Source organism: Diadema antillarum, unplaced genomic scaffold, assembly GCF_040938485.1.
Source record: "Diadema antillarum isolate AM-2024a unplaced genomic scaffold, OU_Dant_1.0 scf00000110, whole genome shotgun sequence".
Lineage (NCBI taxonomy): Eukaryota > Metazoa > Echinodermata > Echinoidea > Diadematoida > Diadematidae > Diadema > Diadema antillarum.
The window spans coordinates 1,733,417-1,741,572 of NW_027270999.1; the positions used below are offsets into that span (position 1 = coordinate 1,733,417).

The 8,156-nt window shown below is 41.3% G+C and overlaps 1 long non-coding RNA gene across 2 annotated transcripts; it reads left to right on the forward strand.

Moving 5' to 3' along the window:
- Positions 1–249: 249 nt before the first annotated feature.
- On the forward strand, positions 250–7,939 carry LOC139719409 (uncharacterized). Of its 2 annotated transcripts, none has more exons than XR_011710106.1 (4): positions 250–929; positions 2,400–2,787; positions 5,524–5,661; positions 6,248–7,939. It is a non-coding gene; the product is annotated as an uncharacterized lncRNA (long non-coding RNA). The 2 variants fall into 2 exon arrangements; XR_011710105.1 differs by having other exon boundaries at positions 250–880.
- Positions 7,940–8,156: the final 217 nt, after the last annotated feature.

Here is an 8,156-nt window from a genome sequence, read left to right on the forward strand (position 1 = left end):
TTTGTTTACCAGGCGGCCATTTTGATTGTTTCTTTTTAGCCACGCCCTGCTTCGTGTGTATCAGGACATGCTCCGACTCCACCCCCAACAACCGGGGGGGGGGGGGGGGGGGGGGGGGGGGGGATACATAACACTCTATTCAGTAGGCATCAACGTCCACTAAGTTAACCGTCTGTACAATACTCTCAAAATTAAAGTAAGCACATGTTAAATTTCCGTATATGTAATGTATTCATTTAAAGGGACTGGGGATGAGTGTTGGAACCCAAAATGCAAAAGTGCTATTTCATGAAGTGAAACAGGCAAAAACAAGGACCAATGTCTATGAAAGGACTAAGCAATGAAAAAGAATCGATGAAAAATACGGCATTATGAAGATATCTATGATTTTTTGAAGAGCGTTACATGTAACGCTTGTCAAAATCACGGGGGGTCGGCTTAGAGGCTCTCCGTTCAAGTGTTGTTTTTGCCTCCCTCTTTTGTCCGATTTTGGCACAGCGTTAATGTATTGCCTTCTCCTCGGCGAAAAGCAAGCCCAAGATATCGCCCCTATTGCGAGGCGAAACCCGGGTGCCTGTTCACTGGCTAGCGAGCGTTATCGGTGCATTTCCCGGGATCCGCCCGGCAGCTTGTAGCTGGCACGGGTCCGCTTGAACTCTGATCTGCTGGCTGCGTATAAATACCATCCACACTATTCGAAACAATGGAGCCGCAGGTGGAGAGCGAGAGATCTGTCTCCAAGAAGAGGAAGACCATGAAAACCAGTGACAGAGTATGGAGATGGTGACAGAAAAATAAAATGTAGAGTCCCAATTCCCCTCAAGACACTAGAAGATAAGGGGCTGAACGACAGAGATGTCATTTCACTTCGGCTGGATCGGTAATAAATTTGTGAAACTCGGAAGACCTCATAGTCATACTAGTTCAGTGTGAGTAGGACCTATAACAACTGTTACAGTGTTTAGTGTTGTTAGTGTAACATTAATTGATAGAGATGTCACTTAGAGGATCTACACACACTATTGGCCTACTATTTAGTAATACTGATAGTAGGCCTAGATTAGTAATTTTGTTAGGTGTCCTATGCCACACCCTAACATTTTTCTATTAACCAGTTAAACTAAAAGATATGAGCTTGTAGGCCTATCAGAGTTTGCCTGAGATTTTTAATACTCACATATGTGGAGAAAGGCTACATGCAGATTCACAAAAAGGTGTAGGCCCTATTCAGAATGCGATTGAGGTATGGTAGGTATCTTAGACCTATGTATTTTGAGACCCATAATTTAATGACATGAAAGTAGAATAGGGCAACATAATCCAGTAGATATACGGTAAAATAGGAATTCGCGTATTATCTACATGCAAAACACTTTATTAGCGTGCCATTTCTTAATGTGAACAGCGATTTATGTGTAATTAATAGAGAAGCACATTTCAAAAAGGAGAAATGTTGAGCCAAATTTGGGATGTCATTCATAGGCAAAAAAATTTCCAGTTATGGTAACTACACTTGTATACACAGCCCAGTCGCTGTACGTACGTAGCGACAGGATTCGCACAGTGTACTTACAGCGTGTGGTCGGGCTACAGCTATAATGGCAGAGAAAAAAGGCCTCGGACTAGGAGTGGTAGACGCTGTAAGTACGGTACGCTGTGCGAATCCTGTCGCTATGTACCCGTACCTTGTACCTACGTACAGCAACTGGGCTGTGTATAGTTACCATAAGTTAACATGGAAATTTTTTTGCCTATGAATGACATCCCAAATTTGGCTCAACATTTCTCCTTTTTGAAATGTGCTTCTCTATTACACATAAATCGCTGTTCACAGTAAGAAATGGCACGCTATTTGTGTTTTGCATGTAAATACGCGAATTCCTATTTTACCGTATTCTGGATTATGTTGCCCTATTCTACCTTCATGTCAAATTATGGGTCTCAAAATGTCGAAATAAGAAAGTTACGACACTCATCAGAACTGACGTTTGTTACAAATTGGCGATAGGCGAGAAATCCAATTTTACGAAACGACACTGAATGAATGAAAGTGTCAGCGAATCTGGTAACTCTCGGTTTTTACAAAATACTTTGTGGAGACTCAACTGTGTACCGTATATGTTGTCATCACAGCTATGATCGGACCAAAAACGTGAATTCACATGTTTGGTAAGGTACCAGTACCTTGTTATTGTCTCCGGTACACATGGCATTGCAAAAATGTTGATTGAAGTGTATCTATTGTGCGTACATACATAAGTGGCTAATGGCGTATATGCATTGTAGCGCAGTTCACTCAGTCTCTATAGTGTAGTGGTTAATGGTGTATGCTTTGTAGCACAGTAGGTGCTAATTGTTGAGAAAGGTCTGTCAGATATTATTGTGGGTATCTTTTGTAGAGCAACAGCCAGCATCGCATTCAAGGACCATCCTGACTAGGCAGCTCAGTGAAGCCAGTGACAGCCCCTCTGGTCAGTTGAGACCAGCCCTCCCAGCTACCCAGCTTGATGAAGCCAGTGAAATTCCCTCTCGTCAGTTTTGACCAGCTACCCAGCTCGGTGAAGCCAGTGACATCCCCTCTCATCAATTGAGACCAGCCCTCCTAGCTAACCAGCTTGATGAAGCCAGTGACATTCCCTCTCGTCAGTTTCGACCAGCTAGCGTATACCCGGCTTGGTGAAGCCAGTGATGTCCCCCCTCATCAGTCAAGACCAGCCCTCCCAGCTTGATGAAGCCAGTGACATCCCCTCTTGCCCATTGAGACCAGCCCTTCCGTTGGTACAAAAGGTTTGTACAAACTAACTTTAATTACCTGGGTACCTGGTACTTTTTTAATACACCTAGATCCAACAACTGTTTTGAACCTGCAAATGAAAGTTAATGTTGATATTTAGTACACAAAACATCAATAAATTGAATAGATAACTCTGTGTTCTCAAACGATGCTGTTCTTATTCTTGCTGTAATTTAACTTATAACATTTTTTTTTTAAACCCAAAGCTGTGGTAGTGGTTAATAAGATTATAGTTGTCTTGATCATTACTTTTAGGGTTACAAGTTACATAGTTTGTACATTGCAGCCACATATAGGCCTACTATATGATTGTATGTGGAATTATACAGACCCCCAAATCCCTTGCATGTGGCTGGATTGAAAGACATCATAGGCCCGATATGAGGTTGTATACACAACATATAAATAAATAGGGCCTACTTTGTAGATGGGTAATTCCATGAAGTTGGGGCAGTGTCCATGTATGTAGCATCGTGATATTGACAAAATACATGTCAGCATAACTCAATATCAATTATGCTATACATTTATTGTTTGTAGGCTTTACATTTGCATTGAGGCCACACATTTTCCTGGAAATTTTGTGCCATTCAGACTCAATTTTAATGAAGTTATTAAACAATATGTAACACTGTGTCCTGGAGCATCGTGACGTGTCCACGTAGCATCGTGATATTTTAAAATTTGGTCCAAAGAGACAAATTATGGCAATGAGCTTGACCAAAATTTGATGCAATATGCATATTTACAAGGTATGAATAAGATAGCTAAATATCTCAAATTTCCTGTACACAGTTTCAATTTTAAAAGAAAATTACAAAATGTATCACGATGCTATGCGGTGTCCTTTTTTGTGTAAAACTGTGGAAAGGAGAGTTAAGATATTTAGCTATCTGACTAATCTAGTAATTATGCATATTATATCAAATTTGGGTCAAGCTAATTTCCTTAATTTGTCTTTTAGGACCAAATGTTTACTATCACGATGCTACATGGACACGTCACGATGCTACAGGACACCATTACATATCGTTTTAATAATTTCATCAAAATTGAGTCGGAATGGCACAAAATTTCCAGGAAAATGTATGGTCTCAATACAACTGCAAAGCCTATAAACAATACATGTATAGCATAATTAGTATTGAGTTATGCTAAAATGTCACACTTCGTGCCCCAACTTCACAGAATTACCCAGATGCACAATGAGAGGCTGAGGTCATCCCGACGTCATGTGCAGTGTCAACTCATCAAAAATTTGGCTAGGGTCTCTGTAGGTCTTATTTTCCTTTTTATGCCTCCGCCACGAAGTGGTGCCGGAGGCATTATGTTTTCGGGTTGTCCGTCCGTCCGTCCGTCCTTCCGTCCGTCCGTCCGTCCTTCCGTCCTTCCGTCCGTCCGTCCGTCTTTCCGTCCGTCCGTAATGAATTTTGTGGACAAGGTAACTATCAAAACCTGTTGAGGTATCCTAATGAAACTTGGCATGTATGTGTATTAGGGGGTGAAGTTGTGCCTATCAACTTTTGGGTGCACGTGCTCAAGGTCAAAGGTCAAAAGGTCAAGGTCAAATACATAAAATTTCACTATTTCCACCATATCTATGCAATGCCAGAAGATATTTTCTTGAAACTTAGTGTATACATGTATTACCCAATTTAGATTCTCTGGTGAAAGTTTGGGTCATGAGGTCAAAGGTCAAAGGTCAAAAGGTCGAGTAAAAGTATTAAAACTTCTTTTTTTTCTCTCTGTAAATTGGAAAATTGTTCAAGGTATCTTCATGGAACATAGTATATACATGTACTGACTGGCAGTGATTATCTAGAGAATGTAGGGTTCATGGGGTCAAAGGTCAGGGGTCAAAGGTCAAGTGCAGCACATCAAAATTTTACTATTTCCCTCATGTTCATGCAATGCCAGCAGGATTATTATTTTTTTTTACACTTGGTGTATGCGTGTGTAACCTAATAGAAATTCTCTGGAGAGTTTTTTTTTTCTTTTTCTTTTTTTTTTTGCCTCAAAGGTCAAAATGTCAAAGATCAAGTGAAAGTGCTGAACTAACTTTTCCTCCATATCTCAGAAGTGGCTCAGTTTATTGTGAAACTTACTGCATATTTATGCATGTTCTACCTGAAAGTGATTACTAGTATCTTATGAATTTTAGGGTCAAAGGCCAGATGAACATGGTAACAATTTACTATCCAGTACAGAAATTGCACTTTTTCTCCATACCGGTACCATGAAAATTACTCAATGCATAAATGTATGAATGGGTCAAAGTCAAGTTAAAGTCCTTAAATCCCCAAATACATGCTCTCCTATTCATCCAATTAAACCAAGGTCAAGGAAGGTGAACATTCAACACATTTGTGACAAAGTTGTCATTTCAATATTTTACCAGTTTTGTGAAAATGTAATCACACATTGTCCACATGTACTATCTAGACCTATTAGGAAAATCATGCATTATGGCGGAGGCATACCAGTCGCCATAGCGACATTTCTAGTTGCTATTTAAGTTCTACAGTAGACAGTCTATTTCTAACATATTTCATGGAGTTTTCTCTGTTGCATGTATGTGAGCACTACAAGATAAAGCTACCTGGTAGACTCTACACTGAAATACATGGGATAGCAAGTTCTGTGACTAAATTTACTGATTGGTGAAGAACTAACGGGACTATCCTAATTGTAAGTCCGTGTTAATGCCTTTCATTGTGTCTGATATACAGATGAACTCCAGTCCAGATGCCCCTGTGAAATGGAAAAAGGACAAGTTCATGAATGCCGTTGCCTTCTCCAATTAGTTGTGGAGGAAAATGCTACTCTGAGGAAAGGACTTGGGTCAAATTGAAGTGGATCAAAACCTGGTGAGAGTGCTGACAGATATTGATTTTATCAGAGCCTGGGCAGATGTAAGGAGATAACAGGTTACTGTAAAAGTGGATATTTTAGCGCGACTAATTTTTTGCGGTCGGCGGGGTAAGAAGAGCTTCGCATGTTTATAGTTCCGCGGAATCAAGACATCAACTACTTGAACAAATGGCGAGCAAAAATATTCGCATGCTTTTATTTTCGCGCTAGTTTTGGCTTACGCGAAATGCGTGAAAATTTCAACCAACACCGCAAGAAATTTCCACTTTTACAGTAGATGATGAAGACGTCCCTTTGGCATGCATATTAGGGAATTTTTATGTAAATATCATAAATAAAATGAGCTATTTTCATTGGACTTTCAGCATATAACATAATTGCTTTCATCAGTACTAAACTTGTCATTGCTTGAATGATAGTCTTTAAAGAGAATATTTACTATGTGTATTACTGAATAGTTAATTGAGTCTATATGAGTAGTAAAATAATTTTTCATTGTAAATGTGTAGTAGTTACTTTATTACCAACATTCAGTCATTAGATGAGAGATCAATAGAATGTGCTTGTTGGCCTCTATTGCAGTGGAACAGCTAGCATCACATCCAAGTGCCATCACAGATATCCAGGTTGTTGAAGCCAGTGACACCCCCTCTCGCCAAATAAGACTGCCTCTTCTAGGCTACGCAGCTCGGTGAGACCTGTGACATCCATCTCGCCAGTGGAAACCAGCCCTCTCTGCCACCAAGCTCAGTGAATCCAGTGACATCCCCTCTCATCAATCAGAACCAGCCCTCCCAACTACTTAGCTCCATGAAGCCAGTGACATCCCCTCTCATGTTCTTCTTTGTGGCTGGCAAATGTTTGAAAACTGAACTTGGATGACTTCAATATCATAATTATGTTGAGTGCATCCAAGTGATGGCAATGATAATAGCTCTGACACCAGTTCTTCCTGTAGGCCTACTGTCAATTTATGCCTTCATTGTGTATTATAGCAAAAGACATGTTAGTAATGAAAAAGCTGCACCTTTGTACCAGGATTGTTGGGGATTCTGATAAATGCGCATTGAACATGAATAACATCAATTCCAATCATAGACTACATTCATGTGATGGCAGTGATAACTGATATGACACTACATTTATATCTCTGAACTCTCTATTTCTGTCTTTCCTGTGAGGTAACAACAAACATGTTAGTACTCAAATGTGTGAATCAGAATGAAACAGTGAATTGATTGCCTGGAAAATTTGTTCTTGCCCCATGTAGCAAGTAGGGAAAATAAATCCTGTAAACTCCTAAACTGCATGTGCGTTAAACTGTTACTGGAAACTGAAAGGGCTGCAATATCCAGGCACAAAGTGTTTTGTCCTTTTTTAGCTCACCTGAGCCGAAGGCTCAAGTGAGCTATTGCGATCGCTCTTCGTCCGGCGTCCGTCGTGCGTCTTCCGTCGTCCGTCGTGCGTAAACTTTTTACATTTTCATCTTCTTCTCGAGAACCCCATGACCGATTTTCACCAAACTTGGCAGGTAGCATCCCTAGGGGGATAGGATCTCAATTTGTTCAAATGGGCACCATGGCCCACCTGGGGGGCCCCAGGGGGGCCCAAACACCCTAAAATTAAGGAATCTTTAAAAATCTTCTTCTCTAGAACCAGAAGTGATAGGGCTTAATTGATACTATGAGTAAGTACATTGATGACTGTAGTTTCAAGTTTGTTCATGGGGGAATCAGGGGTGCCCCCCTTGGGACCCAGGGGAGGGGGGTGGGGAGGAGTCCTAATGGGGCCTAAATTGTACATTTTCATCTTCACTTTGAGATCGCCATATCTGATTTTCACCAAACTTGGTAGGTAGCATCCCTAGGGGGATAGGATCTCAATTTGTTCAAATGGGCACCATTGCCCACCTGGGGGTCCCTAGGGGGCCAAACCCCCTAAAATTAAGGAACCTTTAAAAATCTTCTCTAGAACCAGAAATGATAGGGCTAAGATGATACTATGAGTTAGTACATTGATGACTGTAGTTTCAAGTTTTTTTCATGGGGTTGGCGGATTCATTCCCCCCCCCCCCCCCCCACGCCCTTAGGACCCAGGAGAGGGCTGGGGAGAAGTCCAACACTTGTAATGGAGCCTGAATTGTACATGTTCATCTTCTTCTTGAAAACCTCAAGATGAATTTTGACCAAACTTAGCAGGTAGCATCCCTAGGGGGATAGAATCTCAATTCCTTCAAATGGGCACCATGTCCCTCTTGGGGGCCCCCTAGGGGGCCCACCCCCCCCCCCCCCCCACATTGAGGAATATTTAAAATCTTCTGCTCTAGAACCAGAAATGATAAAGCAAAGTTAATACCATGAGTTTGAACATTGATGACTTTAGTTCCAAGTTTGTTAATTGCAGATTCAGATCCAGGACTGCCTGCCCCCTCCCCCCCCCCCCGAGTTGAGGGGGGGGGGGGGGGGAGGGATCCATATGCAGACCTAAAGTT